Here is a 19,685-nt window from a genome sequence, read left to right on the forward strand (position 1 = left end):
TTGTACATAGGTGGGCACACAAATGCATGACGCATGACCCTGCATCATCCTTGCGGGAGATTTTCTTATTCTCTCTTGGGTCATTTCCAGACTCTCCTGGTTAGATAGAGAAATACCAGAGGTCCCTTCACTGCGGTGGGCCAGGTCTTGAGAAAAATGGACAATCTCAATCTCTTGGGAGGGTGAAGAATTCCTACAAAATAGCATATATATAGTTTTAACGAGTCTGACAACACATTTCTAGGGTTATATTGCTGGGGGGTCTTGGGAAGGCTGTTAAGCTGCAATGCAAACAGTAAAGATTTGTTTTTTGCCTCAAAGGTGACTTAACAACTATCACGTTGTGGATGTTTGGAGTGAGAACAGTGGCATTTCTCCTCAATAGGCGCTAGGTGTCGCTAGGGGAAAGGAAAGGCAAAAGCTGAATACTGTGCTGCCTGCCTCCACCCATCCTTTTCAAAAATCTTAGCTTGAAGCATGTATTTCTTTTTAGCGTGTGCAGAACTGGTTCTCAGATAAATCGAAAGTGTTAAACTGAGGAACAAATCAGAATTTCACAGGTGCAAGTGATTTCCATTGATAGAGCTCTGAACAGCATTTCTTAACAGCACCTCTTAACAGCACCCCTTATGATTTATTAAGTCCTGATCTCAATGTTCGTTTTCTGGAAAATACAGAGTTGTGTTGTGTGTATGTGTGTGTGTATGCCCATGCACATGTATGTTGGTATTGGGTGGGGTGTGCATAGTTAGTATACTATGGTATGTATTTCTGATTTTCTGTATATGTTTGGACATAATCAGTACACTTTGGAAAAGATGCATCACATATATTTTCTACAAATAACAGAGGTGTAGGTTGAACAGGCCTAGAGCTCTAATGTACAGCAGAAAGATTGCAGGTAATAAAATTGTACCATATGTGGAACTCACACTAATGAGAGATTTCAGCTGCTGTGTTGCAACAGCGTGGCTGTGTGAGGTGGTAAATCTGTTCATTTGCTTCACATAGTAACCTACACACACACACACACACACACACACACGTGTTCTATAACACCATGTTGAGTACCATATATATATATATATATATATATACCATGACATTAATTAGTATTTTTAAGTGTATAGGCAAACCCATGATACTGGGCTAAAGGTAGCATCAGTTTCTTAAAAACTTTAATGAACTTTTCTCAGAAAAATAATCCAAATTGGTATATTTATGTATAAAAACCCTACCAAAAGATGATTGAATATAGCAAACCACTTTTCTTGCAGAAAAAAAAAAATGCATTTGCCTTAGACTCACTAGTTAAGGAAAAGACATTTGATCTGAAAACTTTTAGATGCCAGCTCTTCTCAAGATTGAAGGATCTCAGGTGATCAAACTGAAAGCCAAAGATGTGCAACCAATTAGGAGCACACTGAGCCTCACTGTGTGTGTCTTGGCTTGGCTGAGAAACTGCAGGGCATTGGCGCAGGCTTTTGTTCTCTGTTGACCCCCAGGGAGCTCAGGGCTCCAGTGGGAGCTGTCCAGGGTGCTGAAGCATTCTCTGGGCACTTTCATCTGAGCAGTGCCCATCCAGAGCTGATGTCCTCAAGGCCCCTCTGAGGCTTGTTAGTCTGGGAGAGCTGTTCCAACACACAGAAACAACCTCGCTGTGGTCAGTGAGGTGATGGGAAGTGGAATACCTTTGGGCTTTCTTCATCTTATCCTTCAATCCAAAAAGGGAGAAATAAAATGTAGTTCCTGACCTCTGAGCATGTGTAAGCAGAAGCATGCCTGTGTGTGATTGAGAATAAGGAATTTGACCTAAAAGAGAGTTTAAGCTAGTCTTCTAGGACTCACACAGAAAAGACCTAGCGGTCTACCCAGATCAAATGCAAGTTTGAATGGCCTGCAATTAACTATTAACATACTTGCCTGAATGTAAGCACTTCACTTAGAACAGGGCCCTGTCAGCCGGGCAGTTCCATGGAAGACCCTCTTTGGGTGGGTCAGTTCTAAGTGGCAGGCTCTGACTGTGAAATAGAAACAAAGCCCAAGTGTCTTTTCTATCAGTTTCTTTATAAATCAGATTCAGTTAAATATAAAGCCAATTGCTTGGGCAACTCCTCTGAAGGATCCATAACCACTTTGATTTAAATTCATTGTGTAGGTTTGAAAATAAGTTGACTCCTAAAGAAAATGTTGCTGGAAGTGACTTTCAATGGGATTTAGTGACTTCCAATTGGAATTAACTGACTCATTTTAAAATACTGAGTTTGTCATCCTCTTGAGCATTTCTTTTCAATTTCTTAAAGGGCATTGCAGGCCTTATGTACTGCCTGGGCATAGTTTTGTTAGGGTCATGTATTGTGTCCCTGTAGTCTTTCTTCTTGATGACATATGACTTCCCAACAATATGAATGTGATGACAACAGGATTTTAAAACAGCAAATTGGCCAAAATTGGGATTGGATGACCAATTACTGCCCATGATGTCTGTTGGCATGAGGGGCCATCTTGACATCTGTATGTCTTGGGCAGCAGCCCATCTGCTTTCTCTCTGCCTTGGTCTTTCGCTGGTATGATGTCAACATCCTGTTACTGTGTCCTTGGGCTTTATCAGTTTGGCAAATGATTTCATACATAGCCTGCCTGCACAGATGACGTCGATACATGCTGTCACTGTCTTCACAGTTTTATAAAAATGTAGTTTCTCATTATTTTCCTAACATGTGGGGAAAGGACTAAGCCTTCTCTGTTCTCCATCCCCGGCTCCCATCATTAATCAACTCCAGAAGGGGCCTGGGATGTCACAGGGTCCTTGGACCTTTAAACAAGGGGGCTGCAGGTTGCAGTGTCACTGGTTCCTCATTCCAACAGGAGCATGGAGCTGTGAAGTGCCAGGGACGTGCTCAGGGAGGACGGTCTGCTGCCATGACGCATGCCTTCCTCTCTCCACCAGCTCTTTCTTCTCTGCCTGCAGGCAGAACAAAGATGGCCTTCCCTGGTCCCTCCCACCATCGGGCCACGCTTCTTCCTTTTATTTTGCAGCTTCTCAGGCAAGTGGGGGACCACTGCTCCACTTCTTCCCCATCAGCAATCCTTTCCTCCTCTGGCTCGGATGTGGCCCTGCGTTCTGCCTTCATTACAGACCTGCCCATGGCATGGTACCAGTGTCCCCTGACTTGGGATAAGGGCGCATCTGACTCCTCCCCCACCTTGATGCGATGGCCGCGCTGCTCTTGGTGGCCACCACTCTGCTCCTCACACTTTTCATCTCATGCCTTTCATGGTGCTGCCTGGATTCAGGCCCTGCCTCTCTCAGCTCAGCCTTTGAGCTCTTTAGAAAATCATTCCCTTCTCTCCCCTTTAAGGTCTTTATCTCCAGGATTCTGTTCTCCCCTTTTCATGTTTTCTTTGTGAGATAAATTGTCCATCTTTGTCCTTCTTTGTCCAAGGCAGCCCCACACATTGCAGCTTCTGCATTAGAAGGTGGTTAAAATGGCTCGATTACTCTGATATACTTTTACCAATTGTTGTGAAGATAATTTGCTCTTTTATTTTACATAAGTGGAGTATTCTAGCAATGCAGGGCCCTTGGGGGCCTCCACCTTGATCCATTTTGTAAATTGTACCACATGCCAAGTGTCCTTCCAGGTCATTTCTGTGGTCCTGGCGGGACACACTCCTAGAGTAAGTCCCTGACATCACCTGTCTGAGCTTTCAGCTCAGCCCTTATTTCTGCTGCTGGTTTGGTTGGTCTTTGCAGTTGCCAGCATGGCCCACAGTGTGAGTGTGAACAAATCCCAGTCTCTGTGTCTTGGTTTCTTTCTCACAACATGATTTCATTAGATCAGTGCTAAAGCCCCTTGTGGCCCTAGAACACTACATTGAATGCTGGATGTGATAGTTTAGTAGATTTTGTACTCCAGAGCATACTCAGCACACAGGAAGTGCTTATTACCTACAGTAGCGCCACAGTAAATGCGTAGGTAAAGTGAGTAATCACTTTTTCATAGAATTCTGTAACAACAAAGAGTTTGTGAAGCTATACTATAACAATGTTAAACAAAACTCTGCTTACCATTTCGGCCCAGAGAAAGTAATCATAATTAGGAAGTTGTCTCTGTTAGAAGAAGGTAATGTTGAGGTACACAAAGAGGCAGTTTTACTTGAATGGTGGTTAAAGCCAAAAATAGCACCTGACTTCTGCATTCCAGACCTGTTTAGAGTGTTATTTCATGCATCTCATTTTACCTTCACCGTTACCTTGACTGCAGTGGAAAACTATGACCAAGAGCTTCTCTTTTGGCTTGGAACATTAATAAGGGTGAGCTTAATTGGCTTTCTGTTGGTGGTTCAGTGGTCAGCTGTGGACTATAGTAATCAAATTTCACTGTGTTAACATGATTTTGCTCTCTAAAGCCAGCCCCAAAAGGTGTGTCAGTCATATCTTCCCAGGGGATTTAAGCTCTGCTGGCAGCCAGGGATCTGGAGACAGCATGAAACCCACCTTTGTAGGACACGCTTCCTGCTGCCAGTGCATAGGTTTCCAAAATTTATTCATATGTTACCTGAGGAGGTATGAATTATCAAAGGTACGTCATATTATAGTTTTGACAATGGAATCAGCTCATTTTCCCACCTTAATATTCTGTCATCACTGGGTAGGCAGGGGTGTTTCTAGATGTTGACTTTGGACACTTTTTCCTTCATCAAATAGAACTTTTTATTTCTTACCCAAAGCTTTTTATCCTTTAGAGTCAGAATGATTAATGAGTTTAATTTTTGCAAGCAGCTGTCAGGAGTTGCTGAGTAAGATGTACATGCTGATTGGATATGACCCTGTTCCTTTTAATTACTCAGATGATAACAATGCATTAATCAAGTGGGTGAGGAAAGCTTCTCCGCAATGTGCAGTATTGATCCTTTCATGGAGCATTGCCTATAAAAACAATAATCACCATAATCCTTTTAAAATTAGATTCGGTAATAAATTTAGTGTTAAGGGCATTGAGGACCTGTGGGCCACGTTCTGATTTGCTTCCATTTCAAGCACATTGATTTGACTTTATATACAGATAAAAGTATATTCATTGTTTCTCATGAACAACTTTGGGAACTGTCTCATTCAAATGATCTAGCGTTCTGAACTTATCCTAAGTAGACAATTTTAAAACTTTGGCCTCAACCTAATTTTACATATGAGAGGCCTGCAGATAATTACATGGACGCAGGGCATTGGTGTTCTCTGGAACTTCTGTTCCTAGTCTCATGTTCTTCTTGGTGTACTCTGCTGTGCCATAATCAAGTTGGGAGCTTAATTATACCACTGAGTTAAAAGTGTACATTATAGGGGGCTGGGGATGTAGCTCAGTTGGTAGAGTGCTTGCCTTGCATGCACAAGACCCTGGGTTCAATTCCCAGCACCACCAAAAAAAGAAAAGAAAAGAAAAAGTGTACATTATAGAACGTAACGGTCTGATATTTTGTTCCAGATTTGTATATTTGCCGAAGGGAGAGAAAACCACACTTGTGCCATAGCCACATAACAGGTTCTGACTTATTTTCTTCACTAGTTGGACCTTTTTCCAGTGGACATCACTTTGTTTTCCAGCTGCTTCCATATCCTTTTCAAGCACAGGGATATCCAGTTCTTCCCCTGCTGGTGATGCACACGTCACAAATATTACAGGAAAATTAGAAGCCCAGAGGCCTGAGTGGCCCAGTGGTGGAGGTCCAGGTGGTGGCAGGCACCTGGATGTCCACTGCCCAGATGTGAGTCTAGTGACAGGATAGAGCATGCAGAAGCCTGGGGGGCGGGGAGAGGCAGGTGCAGAGGACCTGGGAGGGATGTGCCAGAGAGGGAGAGCCTGTGTCTGCAACAGAATGGCTGGCAGGTCCTGAAATAGTCTTTGTCTTTAAGAAGAACATCAGCAAACTCACGTTCAGCCAGTCCTGCGTGTATATAAACAACTCACAGACACTTAGAATGCATGAAAATCATCCTGGCACAAGCCCAGGGGAAAGGGGAGGAAGCGCACACACACACACACACACACACACACTTATTGTAATTCAAAAAAAAAAAAAAAAACTAACAGTTTTCCAGATCATCAGCATCATTGTAAAAATCAATTTTTTAATTTTTCATAGTGGTCAGATTTTACTTTGGCATCAGATTTCACCTTAGATAATTTGGGGTCAATTCTAACATAATACTTATGTTAAAAACAACAACAACATTGGGATGAAGGATCAAGCATCCACCCCAACTCTGATCTGAGGAACTGATTGATTTTTCCCATCTTCTTTTAGTTTTTACTGCAGGAGGATTTGGTTTAAAGGAAGAACTAGTCAAATTAATGCAGCAGCTTCTGTATAGCAGTGGCCTCTGGGTTATATAACCCATAATATCCGTATGTAATCTCCCCCCCCTCCCTAGTTCTGGGGATTGAGCCTGGGGCCTTGCACATGTTAGACCAGCAGTCTACTGCTGAGCTACCTCCCAGCCCGCCATCTGATTTTAGTCACGTCTGTTATGGACATAAGATGTGCACACAGTGTACTTAAAGGTGCCATTAACTGGAAGGAGAGTGGGAGTGGAACTGGGGGCTCTGGGAGAACTAGGAATCTAGGACCTCATCCAGGGGCAGGTTAGAGGAGGGAGCAGAAATTAAAGGTGAAGAAATGCCAGAGAAAAATCAGTGGACTCCAACTCTTGAGTCATTTCCTCCAAAACACTCAGTTTTCTAAATTGTATTCAAACTCTTCTTATGCAATGGAAAATCTTATCTAATGTTTTTTAACGATTAAAATCAAGAAACTGCTATAAAAGTCTTGAGAGGTGACATTCTCTGTCTTTGAAAGTGTTTGGTATTCAGGGGCTCGTACCCCGTCTGGAGTAGCCCCACCCCAGAGTCCCAGCTCTGATGACTAGAGAGTAGCTAGAGACTCGTTCCTATTCTGGGCTTCTCGCTGGCTCCGTCTGTAGGTCCCCACTTCCCTGGCCTCTGAGATGGGCCGTCTGCCCACCCCGCAGATGAGGCTGTCTGGTCTCAGGTCTTCCCTTCCCATTATCTTCAGGCTGCCTTGGGGGTCTGCGGTGACCCTCGCCACCCCTATGGGTCTTCTCAGGAATGTTTGAGGGGGGAATTGATGCCATCTTCTAAGACCCTGGAGCTGAGCTATGGGATGCCTAGCTGCTTCCGTAGTGAGCTTTGGGTCTTCCTCATAGTCCCCCTGTCCTGTCCAATGTGCAAAGACGTGCCCTTCCTGGCCAGGTCTGAGTAATGTGCTGTGGGGAACCAGAGTCCAGAGCAAATCCAGCTGTGAGTGCACCCCACGTGAGCTCACACTCGTGCACTGCAGCCCTAGCACCTTCTAGAAGGAACCCGGGCCCACTAGGACCCACATGTCACCAGTGCTGCTCTGCAGGTGTTTCCAGGGTGTGCACACCCAGAAGGACTGTGCTCCTCTGTCCACTTGAGTCGACTGATGAGACAGGAGCAGATAGAGGCCATCAGAGCCGATGAATGACCTGCTGTGCTCTCTCCATCTGCTGTGGTGTGACCAGCAGTATTCCGGTGGCACTGCACGGTGAGCAGGGCATTCGCTGGATCCGTGAACCAGAGACTGTTGGTGCAGTGTAACCTAGCTGTGCTGGCTGCTGCGTAGGACAGATGACAGGGTGCGCCTGTGGCCCTCCATTGTTGAGCCTCGATTACATCATCTGGGGGCAGAGTTTACACTCTGCCTAGAGGACGTGCAGCCCTCTCCTGCAGCTCACAGAAAGCTTTCCAGTTCTCAAAGAGACCAAGGGGGAACTGCCCCAGGGAGGACTCAGACTCTGCAGCAGCGCGTGGTCTTACCAGCTCCTCTGTTTGGGCAGTTTGTGTTGTGGGTTGTCAGGGCAAGAACTGTTTCCCGAAGGCCAGTGCGTGGGGTGTGGCTGGGTGGGCAGGTGGGTTGTGAGAAGCCAGGAAGAGCCAGCATTTCTGCCCTCAGAACGTCCACGAGTGTCATCTGTGCAAATGAGGCCTCTGGCCTTGGACTGCGGGCCTTGGGGTGGGAGCAGCAGAGGCTCTCACAGAAGCTCTCACAGTGGAAGGTTCCCCATCTGTGTCCCTGGTGTGGGCTGTTCCGGTTTGCGTGGATTCAGGATGGGGCTGTCTGTGGTCGAGAAGCTGAAGGCTGCAGGTCGTCAGCCAATAGTGGGAAGGGTGGCAGAAGCGTTCAGCTTTAGCAGGACCCTCCCTGTTCCCACTGTCCCCCTGACTAGCATTTCAAATCCGTTTCATACATGGAAAGGGCATCATGGATCTGTTCTTCTCCTTTCCAGATTTTTAAATCTTTCAAACAGGAGGAAATCTGCCCCTAATGTTTCCTATGACTGGTTATCTGTTGGAAGGAGAGGGGTTGCTGGAGAGGGGAGGCACTGTTTCTATAGAAACAGGAGCTGCTGCGTGACAGCAGGCCTCTGGGTTCCGTGGCAGGCGGCTGGCCTCACTGAACACCAGATCATCACCGATCCGCTTCCTCATCGCTGTCTCCAGTGAGATTGGATCAGCAAGCCTTTTGCTTCTCAGCTCCACGACGGCACCTGTGCAGAGACCCCTGCTCCATGCCTCCCTCCCTCTCCAGGCCTGCTGTGATTTCACCACAGCCACCGGAACAGCACAGCCTTCCTCCAAGGGCTGTTATGTGACTGGTGTGATCTTGGCGTCCCTGAAATGGGGAAGGACCTTGCGTGCCAGTCAGCCTCTCTGCACCCCCCCACCACGTTCCCGGCGATCATTTCCCTGCTTGAACAGGGGAAGGGTTTTCATCACGGCTCAGGAAGTGCGTCCTCCTGCGCCAATCCAGTCCAAAGTGCACTTCCTTGGGTTCCGAACTTGCGCAAGACACTTGCTCTCTGGGATGCCCCCAGCATGCTCCGTCCCCCTCTGACCTTTCTCAGGTTGGGACCATGGGAGGCCACTCCACTTCACTCAGAGGGAAGAAAGCCAGAGTTCCTCTCATGGCCTGAAGGCCTGGGTGGCCCTTGCTCCTGCGGAACCCCTCACCCCACACCCACTCACACAGCACCCACCTGCCCAGCCCCCTCCTGCCCCTGCTCAAGTCTTCACTCCAAGGTCACTTTCTCAGGGAAGTCTTGCCACCACCCTATTTAAACCGAAGTTCATGCCACCTCTCACTCTCAGCACTCCCCCACCCTGCTCTTCCCTCCCCACAGGGTTTACCACTTGCCAGTATGTTGTGTAATGTGATTGTGACGCCTGCTTTGTCTTGGTCGTCCTGTGTCAGAATGTTAGGTGAACTGAAGCTAATAAGGGTCTTGGCTGCTTGGCTGTCTGATGAGAGCAAGTGCCTTGTACGGTGCCTGGTGGGTGGGATGTCTCAGTAAGTGCTGGATGAATCGATGATGACTGGCACCATATGAAAGCATCTCTGGTCATCCCTGTATCCATAATCCCAATTCCTTAAATTCACTTTTCTTTTTTTTTTTTTTTTTTTTTTTGTTGGTGCTGGGGATGAACCCAGGATCCCTTGTGTGCCAGGCCAAATCTCTACCACTGTGCCACACCCCCAGCAAACATTTGCTTAAATTGTATGAGCTCTGAAGTAAGAACTTGGAGCCTTGTAAGTGGCTGCTTCCGAGTGTCCACAGGTGGATTCTCATCTTTTCAGGATTTCACTTTGTTTCACTCTGCACAGGCTTTGCTGACTGTCCAACCTAGGAATACAGTTGAGTAAACACAGTAGTTGTTAGGAAAACAGCAGAATTTTATTTTTTTAGAATTTGCTTCATGAGTATTATTTAACATCTGGAATATTTTATATTTCTTTGCTGAATTAAAAGTGTCTGAATTAAATCAAAATCATGTATGACTGCCATGAGTGTCTTGTTGATTTGTTTGTGTGTATGTATGTGTGTGTTTGAGAGAGAGAGAGAGAGAGAGAGAGAAATGAAGCAGTAGAAAAGAACTACTTAGGGAGAATGTGAACCATTGCAAAGGAGAGGCACCTGGGATCCAGCAGTGCTTTTGATTAGAACTTTACATCACCCAATCCTCAAGTGAACTGGAAGAAAAGGATCGGTCTCTTTTTCTGTGATACTGTGACCATTTCCTTAGTTAGCAGGTAGGAAGTCAAATCAGAGCATTTTGGAACATGTACCATTAGAGGAAAGCTAAAGTTCCCAGACCAAGGTGCTTGATTTCTGCCGGGCGGAGAAAACAATAAAGACGTTCCTGGGTTCTGTGATCTATTTGGAGCTGCCCACGTCTCTCTGGCTGTCTCCAGCCTCCATTTCTGTGATAATGTGATCAAAACAGTCTGGTATCAGTGCGGAGCTGGAGCAGGGAGCTACATCTTGACTTTGACTCTGGCCTCTGCAGTGACCTGGACAGCTGCCTCCTCGGGCGCTGTGGAGGCTGCAGCAGCACTCTGTGGTTCAAGTCTCTGTAAACCAAATGTGCAGAGTAAAATGCACAGTTTTCATTTCCTGTTGTCACATGGGGTAGGAGTGCAGCCTGGGTGGTTGCTTTTCCATCCACACCAAACCGCACTGAACTGATGAGCAACCCTGAGGGACCAGCCAGACCCTGCCACTGTGAACTTGGGTCTCAGGCAGCATGTGGGTGGGTGAGCAGAGGCCTGCAGGCGGCTCCATCCTCCATCTGAAGACACAGTCATAAGCCCAGTGATCCTGGAGTTATCAAATAGTGCCAAAGTGTGCACAATTAGATAAAGATAAGGTGACAGATAACAGCAGGATGCATAGCCGTCCATGCTGTCCTCTGACCACTGGCTGTAAGTAGCCAAAGGGTCTCAGAACAGCACTATGAGTCAGTAATCAGAGTTCAGAGCTCAACAACCAGTTTCAGTCCAGGCAAGAGAAGGGTCATGGTGCATCTGAAAAGCCACTCATAACACTGACCACATGTTAGGGCCAGCTCTGCACCTGAGAGGACCTGGGAGCCTGTGGGCACCTGCCAGACATCAGCAGAACTGCCCGGCAGGGGCTCCATGGAGTTGGACCTCCGCAGTTCCTCCTCTGTGTCTCCGGGGGAACCCAGGCTTAGCAGCAACTAAGGAAATTGGGGTGTCAGCACATCAGGATCCCCCCAGCCTCTGCCTTCAGCCCTCACTCTGGGTCAAGGCACAAGCAGTGCTGGGAACGGCAGGTGACCTGAAGGGAAGTTTGGATGGGGCTGGGGAGGCCAAGGAGGAAGGAGGAGGGTGGGGGGCATTTGGGACAGGAGCCTAAAGGGGAACCACGGAGGAGATGGCTGGGCAGGGTTCTGAAGCAGGTGGCCTTGGTGGCCTGGGGGAGTCAGTGAATCTTCACGGTTGGAATTCAACCTGGGCTGCAGGGAAGGTCCAGCGCGCCCACGTTGGACAGACCCGCTCAGTGCCGTGTGAGCTGTGAAGGCTGCTGAGCCAGATCCCAGGCTCTGACGTGGCGTCCTGATTTTCACTTCTCAGAGTCGTGGGGTCCTTGCAGGAGCTGCCTAGGAGAGGAAGGGAGACGGAGCTGATGGAACGTTGGCCTCCTTAAAGCAATTGTGCTTCTTAAATATTTTACTTGTATATACAGTTTCAATGAAAAAAAAAAACGGAGTTTGGTATTAAATGAGCTCTGCTGGAGTAAGAACCAAATTATTCAATAAACTCATAGATATCCAACAGGGTCGCGTGATGAGATGTTCTTATTACAGTCCATAAAAGCCCTGCACATAGAATTCAATCAAGCCAGTGCCCAATACCATTATTTTCGTAAGCAAGGCTGGGGCTGCGTAAGCCGTTACCTGGTGGCTGACCCAAGCCCATGGAGAGGTCCACTTTGGAAGACAGGGCAGCCCAGTGTTGGACTGCTGGCCCCAGGTTCAGACCGCCTGAGCTTGAATACTGATCATTCAGTGGTAGATTCAGCAAATCCACCACCTGCTGGTTATTTTACTGTGAAATATCACTTAACTCTTTGGGGGGATTTAGCTTCCTCATTTATAAAATAGGGGAAATGATCGTGGCATTGTTCCTGGTTGTTTATCAGAAGGTTTTATTGACACATGGGAAACACTCAGTGCGCGGGGGCCGCAGGTTGACCTGGTCTTGTCATCAGACCCTTCCAAGCTGACCCAGTTTGCTAGGAACAGCAGAAGACAGATGTGGCTGCAGGGCAGAGCCAGCTTGGGTCTGGAAGCAGGAGGAGAAGGGAGGGCCACAGCTCCTGTGGTCACATGTGCAATTGGGCCATAGTTGTACGTCTTTAGAATCAGCTACGATTCCAGCGTACGGGCTGCTTGAGTGGTTTGGTGATGCAGAAGCTGGTACGAGGCAGTCCAGGTCTCCCTGGGCGTGGTTCCATGCCCATGGCCTCTCTGCTGACCACAGTGTCTTTTCTCCCACGTAAGTCACGCCTTGGAGTGCCAGCCCCAGGACTGTGTATTTGGAGGAAATTAGAACACCAGGTGGAGTTCTCTGGTTGTAGTAGAGCCTTATACAACACCCACCAGAGCTCTCTAGCACTTTCTCTGCCTAAAGGAGGCTGTTATTAGAAGTCAGCAGTCTGAGCTCCAGAGAAGGACCTCACGGGAGCTGACCACATGGCTCCTTGACCTTGGCTTCCAGCCTCCAGAACTCTTGAGTTTCCAAGCCACCTGGGCAGGGCACTTTGTTCCAGCAGCCCAAGCTGACCAAGACACAGAGACTTGAAACAAACCTGAGCCCAGCTGCCCCCATGAGGAGGGAGAAGTGAGGAAGCCCAGCCTGACCCGAGGTTCTCCAGGACCCGCAGGGCAGCTGAAGAGAGGACACAAGCCGCTTGCCAAGTCATTCACCAAAGACCTTCCTGAACTGGATGCCTTGTCATTGAGCTGGAGAAGGCTGTTGAGAAACTGTCACTTCTCTTGGAGTCCAATGCGTCATTCTCACGATTGAGAATTTGAGATATAGCCTGTAACTGCTCAATAAATAGCATTTCCCTAGCAGTGGCCAGAAGAGCCCAGCTAAAACACACTGGGTATGTCACGGAGGAGCTTGCACCTGGGCGACGCGGGGGGGGGGGACTCCGCTTGAGAACCTGTTCCAGGCCCACCCCAGGCACAGCATTGCAGAACAGAGGGCAGGAAGGTGGAATCAGTGTGCTATTTAGGAAAACAAAGTGTAAGATTTGACTGCAGATAAGGATTTGACTGCAGGAGTTTAAAAAAAAAAAGTCACTCTAACTATAAATAATGATCCAGAACCTACTTCTCATTTTGCTTCTGTCGTGAGTGTGCTGTGTCACTAACAGACCAAGCACGCCTGTGTCTCTCCACAATGTCAGAGTTTATTGAATAACAGTCAATTCACAGGCTACCTACCCGACTTTCCGAGCAGTGGGTCACCTGGTGGTCATAAGCCGGCAAACACAGTTTCTTCTTTCTTGTCCCTTCATTTCTAATATCTAGACAGTGGAGCCACACACTTCACTCAGTGATCTGTAAATAGGTCACAGAAAGACTAACAAAGGGTCAAAGTGTCCATAGGGTTTTGGGGTGCTAAGCCAGGAGCACAGGAAGAGATGTGAGTGCAAAGAGTCACTGTAAGTGGTCAGACAAGGATTTTTAAGGAACGAGTTCTGCAGAGTGTTAAAACCGAGGACCCGGTCAGCTTGGAACAGGCAGTGGGTGGTCTCTCAGGCAGGAGAATTCACTTGACTGAAGCCCAAGAGGAACAGGAAATAGAAGACTCATTGCTATGGTGATTTTTCTGGACAAGACCTGGGTTGAGTGACCAGGATGGTATGGTCAAGGTGCCACCTCATCCAGCTTTGAGGGGCTCCTCCTTTTATGGGCCTCAAATGAGGAGTCCTTGTCTGGTAAGATTGAGAAGTTCCCGGGTCTGGCGTTCCTGATGTGATTTGGGATGTCCGTGTGTCCAGGTGCCCCTTGGTTTAGTTTGATAAGTTGGCACATATAGGTTATTTGTCAACCTGTGCCTTATGGTGGTGCTGGGCAGATGGTGGTGGTTTACTTAAAGACAAGGTGTGACGTCGTGCCACTTGGCACGTGTACTTAAGATGGAGTAGCTCGTGGCAAACTATGCTTTGCAGAACGGGGCTCAGGGTCAGGCACAGCCTGAGAACTGCTCTTCTGACTACACATTAGGGGACAGAGCAGGGCATGGCCTGCTCACCACAGCTTCTCTTAAAATGGCACTTTCAGCTACGCCTGCCGTTCAGTGGCCTGCCTGTCATCGATGACGCCAGCAGCTTTTCTTTTGGTTCAGCACATCCCAGAGGTCTCCTCCCTCGGGCTTCAGGGCCAGGCAGAGACCTGGGTTTCTCTGGGTGCCCATCGGGAGGCTAACTGGGTGAAGTGCCAGGAGCTCTGCAAGGCTGGCGACCCTCCCCAGTGCAGGAGCCAGGGAGCGTGGACTCGGGAGAGGATGCTCCAGGGCTCAGAGCCGCAGCGTTGTGCTGACCTGCCTCGTCAGAGAGATCCAGGTGTCCCGTCACACTCCCACGGAGACACCACATTCACACGCACCACCCATCATACACATGTAGCACGCACATTCACGCCATGTGTAACACATGGACAGACACACGGAAGGCCAGGATTCCAGAGCCCTGGCCAGCTCACGGGTGCAGTGAGGAGCTCAGAGCAGTGTGACGTGCTGCCGGTCACGGGCTCTGCAGGCGTCAGCCGAGGGTCTCTGGGGGGTGAGGAAGGCTGTCCTCTTCCTGTCCTCCTCCAGAAAGACTGGTCTGGCCCCGGCCATGATCCCAGAGGGCATGGAACCTCCTGGTGGCCCAAGGTGCTACCCAGGGAGTGCAGACAGAGCAGTCGAGTGCCAGGTGGCCTCGGGCCAGCACCCCCGACAGTGTACTGGTGGACGCAGCACTGTTAGGGCAAGAAGAAGAGGAGGCCAGCTCAGCCTTCACCAAAGTGAAACAAACAGGACGAGATGGTATGTGAGGAGAGTTTGGAGGGTTTTCTGAGAATTCAGAAATCACCAGGGTCAGAAGCATCTGGTGGATCAGTCAAGCCTTGGAAAGGTGGCCCAAAGTCCAGCCCCCGGGAGCCCAAGGTATGCACCTGGGACTCCCAGTCCACCTCCCAAGTGCGGCCCCCAGAGCCCAGGTGTGGCTGAGGTGACATGGGGAGACACACAGGGGCCCTGTGAAGACTCTGTGGACCCTGCTGGCTGACTCTGGGTATCCCTCAGCCACTCAACACTTAGGAGGGGGGTGTCCCCAAGGAGGCAGTCAAAAGACATCAGGGGAAAGCACGTCCAGGGAGATGGTGAAGAGTGAGCTCCTCAACTTGCCAGCTCAGCCACCAGGCACCACGTGGATTTCAGCTGTGCCAGGCCAGAGTGACCGGGGAGAAGCTGACCACCATGGGAGAAGCTGACCCCCACGGGAGAAGCTGACCACCATGGGAGAAGCTGGCCATCATGGGAGAAGCTGACCACCACGGGAGAAGCTGACCATCACGGGAGAAGCTGACCATCACGGGAGAAGCTGACTGTGGTGGGAGAAGCTGACTGTGGTGGGAGAAGCTGACTGTGGCGGGAGGAGCTGCAGGTAGCTCTGAGTGTCTTGTGCTCAGGTCTGGGCATGCCCACCCTCCCTGTGATGCTGAGCTGCCAGCTCCACGTCCAAAAGTCAGAGCACATCTGATTTTTCTGAAACACGAGCAGCCACTGGCCCTCTTCCTAGTCTCTATGGCTCGGGGACTGGCCTGTTCTCACAGCCTGGAGTTCAAATGCATCTGTTGACTAGGAGAATAGAAATTCCACTTACAAATACAGTTATGCAGAACCTGATTTGATGCAGCTCTTGAAACATCAGTGGCACGTGTATGTCCTTAACTGTCGGCTCTTTAGTTCCTTGGAAACAGGACCCGTGCTTGTTAACAGAGAGCTTGGAGAAGGCTTCAGGGGCATTTTCCACGCTGTCCTTTGACAACCTCTGTGCAGAGTGGCTTCTGTGGTCAAAAAGTTGGGGAACATCGAATCTTAAAGGTTGTCTTATTGCCCCTGAGTGAGAGTTCACGATGCAGATCAGAATATTAAGTAGAGCTATTCGTGGCAAGGTTTCTCACTTCTGTCACTTGGGGATGAGGACAGTATTTGGGGGCAAATACTCTGTCTTCCTGCTTCGTCGGGGAGAGGACGTCTTCACGTCCGACCCCCACACCCATTCTGGTTGGATTGCGCCCTTCCTGGTTCACAGTCCCCCTCTGACTCCACTCGTCTCCAGAGCAAATCCTCGCAGCAGGCCTGGTTCAGCTCTTAGGCCTGGAGTCTGAACCTGGGACAGCTTTTCCTTGTCTCGCCCAGCGGCTGGCAGCCCCAGGCCCTCCTCGGCTGTGTGTGCACCTCTTCAGCCTCAATCGCCCTCTCCTCATGGCCACGTCTCCCTGTGTCGCTCGCCTTCCTACGAGGACACTCATTATATGGGAGGAAAAGCCCCCAGTACCGCAGACTGGCCTCGTCTAGGCTCCTTACAGCTGCAAGGCCCTGTTGCCAAATGAGGTCACTTTCTCAGGGACTGGGGGTTACAACAGCATAGCTTTTGGGGGGAGAGGGGTCACAGTTCTTTTGGGACATTGACATCGTGACATTCTTTCTCAAGGCACGTAACTCTGGTTACCAAGGGTATTCTGGAGGTTGACTGCCAGTAAGCTGGGCTCATCTGCTCCGTGCAGTGGATCAATTATTCAACCATGCGTTCTCCTTTTTGGTTGTTGTTTTGCTGTTTTCAGTTCTTGGTGACCCTTTTTCATGCTTTGAACAAGGTAATTGCAGGAGGAAGAGAAGGAACCGATTTTGATATAATTGGGCTGTTTCACCTGGTGAGACGTTGGCATCACACTTGTGCATTCACAGGTGCAGTCAATCAGGGACACATCTCAGTGAAGGCAGGGAGGGCCAAGGGCAGTGAGTGCCCCCGCGGCCGGAGAACGCAGCAAGTGTTTGCAGACCTGAGCTGCCCTTCTCCTGTGTGGGTGGCTCACTCCACACTGCAGACTCCTGGCAGGTGCTGTGCTCAGGTGATGGGGGCTGTGATCTGGAAAACCAGGGAAACAAGGCATAGCTAAGAACTAAGAGTGTTCTGGAAACCCCAGAATATACACCTGCTTTTATGGCCCAAGAACTGTAAGCCTCTGTCCAGGCAGGAAAGCACGACTTGGCTTATAGTGCTTATCTTTCTTCCTACCCAAAGCAGGTTGCAGACATAGTGGAGAAGTTAGAAAACAAAGTCTAGGTAGATGGCTGTCAGCTGCACCCAGAACACCCATGTGAATCTTGGCTGCTTTGACATAAAGATGTCTAATCTGGGGCTGTGAAGGTGTCCAAACAGGACCCCGTGGATGCCTGGGCTGGGTGGCATCCTCAGTGAGCCAGCATGGTGGCCTCAGGATTTCTCTGTGCCCCGCAGGAGTGGGGCTGGAACCAGATGGGGTAGAGCAGAGGTGCTCAGGTGTGGGGAGGCTCTGGACAAGCCACAGCTAACCTGCTTGTCCCAAACCTGTGTGTCACATGCCACCTCTAGTCTGGGCTTCCTGTGGCACTGGAGCACAGGAGAACTGAAGTGAGGACCAGCAGAGAGCAGAGGGTCTTAGGGTGTGGGTGGACTCTGACCTCCCTCCACAGCAACCCCACCCCTCCCCAGGGTCCTGGCTGGACACTGGTCTTGTCCTTGAGAGCAGGTGCCAGCCCTCGACTCCGTTGCTGCCCGGTTTCTTTCTTCCATAGTTAAATGTGTGAGACATTGAATGGACACATAACAAGTTGGCATATCTGTAGGGCACTGTGTGATATCTGGACACACCCGTGCTCTGAGATGACACACTCAGGTGATGGCGTTTCCGTCTCCTACACGTTTTTCATTTTGGGGGCTGGGAACGTTTGCCGTCCTCTCTCTTTAGTGGGAGATCTGTATAAATTGTTCTGTGTTCCCCCTCCTGCTCCGTCGCCCACTCTAACTCTTCCTCCTCTAACGGTTCTGGCTCGCTGTACCTCTTCACTCTGTCCTGTTCCCCTCTCCCTGGCCACTGACGACTCTTGACCACTGTGACCAGCCTTGTCAGGGAGTCACCTGCATCCGTGTTCACCGCAGCCCCGTTCGCAACGGCCAAGACACAACCTACCAGCCCACCAAGGGGCGTGCGTAGAGAAACGTGGCACACAGGCGTAAGAGCATGAATCCCGTCGTCGGCAGCAGGCTGGGGTTCCTGGAAGACATTCTGCTAAGTGGAATAGGCCAGGCTTTCCCTCCCTGGTGGACCCTCAGTGTGGGAGCGTCACAAGGGAGCGGTGGCACGTGTGGCCTTGCTGAGCAACATTTGCCCTCCCTGTGTGCTGGGCTCAAGCTTTAAGTTAAGCTCTGGTGGAGCTTGGAGAGGAAGGGGTCCCACTTAAGGCCCTTCTTCCTGGGCCCCCGAAGCCCCAGTCTGAGTTCAGTGTCACTCTGACACGCCTGGAGCCCCTGTGTTCTGTCACGTTTGCTGGAAACTGCCTTCTCCTCCGCTCTCCTCCACCGGGACCTGAGCTCCTGTGCCTGGTTCCTGGGGTCCCTCTGACCCTAAGCCTGGGCTGACAGCTGCGCTCCCCAAGCTCTTCATCCCTGAGTCCCCTAACACCTGCCTCTCGGCTGGAAGAGAGGGCATCAATAATAAATCCCAGGCCAACGCGGGAGGGCGCCTGGGCCGCGGCATTTCTCCATTATTCATTATTTCCTTCCCGGCTGCTGCGTGTCATGCTGTGTCCGACTTAACAGGAAGGAGGTTATTTTTAAGTGTGTCCTTTCAGAAAGCCACAGCACATCTCTCTTGGGGTTTCTGGCTCCTTCCGAGGCAGGAGATCGCACCTGCGTTTGAGCAACGAGAGGGAAGAGTCTCGCTGGGAGGGAGGGGCACGTGGGCTGTCACAGCAGCATGGCGGTGGCCGTTCCTGTCCAGCCTGTCACCTCCAGGATCTGTCTCTGCACTCACTTGCTTTCCACAGTGACCCATTTCTGCCCTCTGCTGGGCCTCATGGCCAGCATGCAGCACCATGGCTCCAAGGTCCAGGCCCTGCGGCCTCTCTGCAGAGCACCTCCCCACACAGCCCTGGCCTTCCCTCCTGCGCACTGGCTCTTCCCGGCCTCCCCACGTGTGCTCATGCTTCTCCACTGCCCCTTGGCACCTTCCCATTTCTGCAAAACGCCTAATCATCCTTTGAGGCTAGCACAAGGGCCACTTTCTCCATGAGGTACAGTTGGAGATGGGGTGGGACCAACCCCCTCTGCTCCGTGGCCACCAGGTCTGCAGCAAGTCTCACACGAGGACTGTACTCACCGAGGTGACCCTCACTAGGCCAGAGCTCTGTGGTGTAAGGATGAGTCTGAATGCATTTTTGGAGCCCCTGGTGCTTGAAGGTGAAGCGTATTGGGGTGTGGGCGGAACTGGTGAAAGGCAGGTTCTTGGATTACTCCTTGAATATCTGCATCCTGATTTATGAAGCTGAAAGTCATCAATAAAACCAGCAGGAGCTGGCTGTGGTGGGACAGCCCTGTAATCCAGTGGCTCAGGAGGCTGAGGCAGGAGGGCTGCAAGTTCAAAGCCAGCCTCAGCAACTTAGCAAGGCACTAAGCAACTTAGTGAGACCCTGTCTCAAAATTAAAAATAAAAAGGGCTGGGGATGTGGCTCAGTGG

The 19,685-nt window shown here is 50.0% G+C and overlaps 1 protein-coding gene and 1 non-coding gene across 3 annotated transcripts in view; both read left to right on the forward strand.

The window, feature by feature from the left end:
* Positions 1 to 19,685, forward strand: part of Dpp6 (dipeptidyl peptidase like 6) — a 734,784-nt gene that overhangs the window by 131,515 nt on the left and 583,584 nt on the right. The gene's annotated exons all lie outside the window — the stretch shown is intronic.
* On the forward strand, positions 5,351 to 5,423 carry Trnaa-ugc (transfer RNA alanine (anticodon UGC)). Its single transcript has one exon. It is a non-coding gene; the product is annotated as a tRNA-Ala (tRNA).

Source organism: Marmota monax, unplaced genomic scaffold (assembly GCF_021218885.2).
Source record: "Marmota monax isolate L192 unplaced genomic scaffold, Marmota_monax_Labrador192_F-V1.1 WCK01_AAM20220418_F8-fsc00226, whole genome shotgun sequence".
Taxonomy (NCBI): Eukaryota; Metazoa; Chordata; class Mammalia; order Rodentia; family Sciuridae; genus Marmota; species Marmota monax.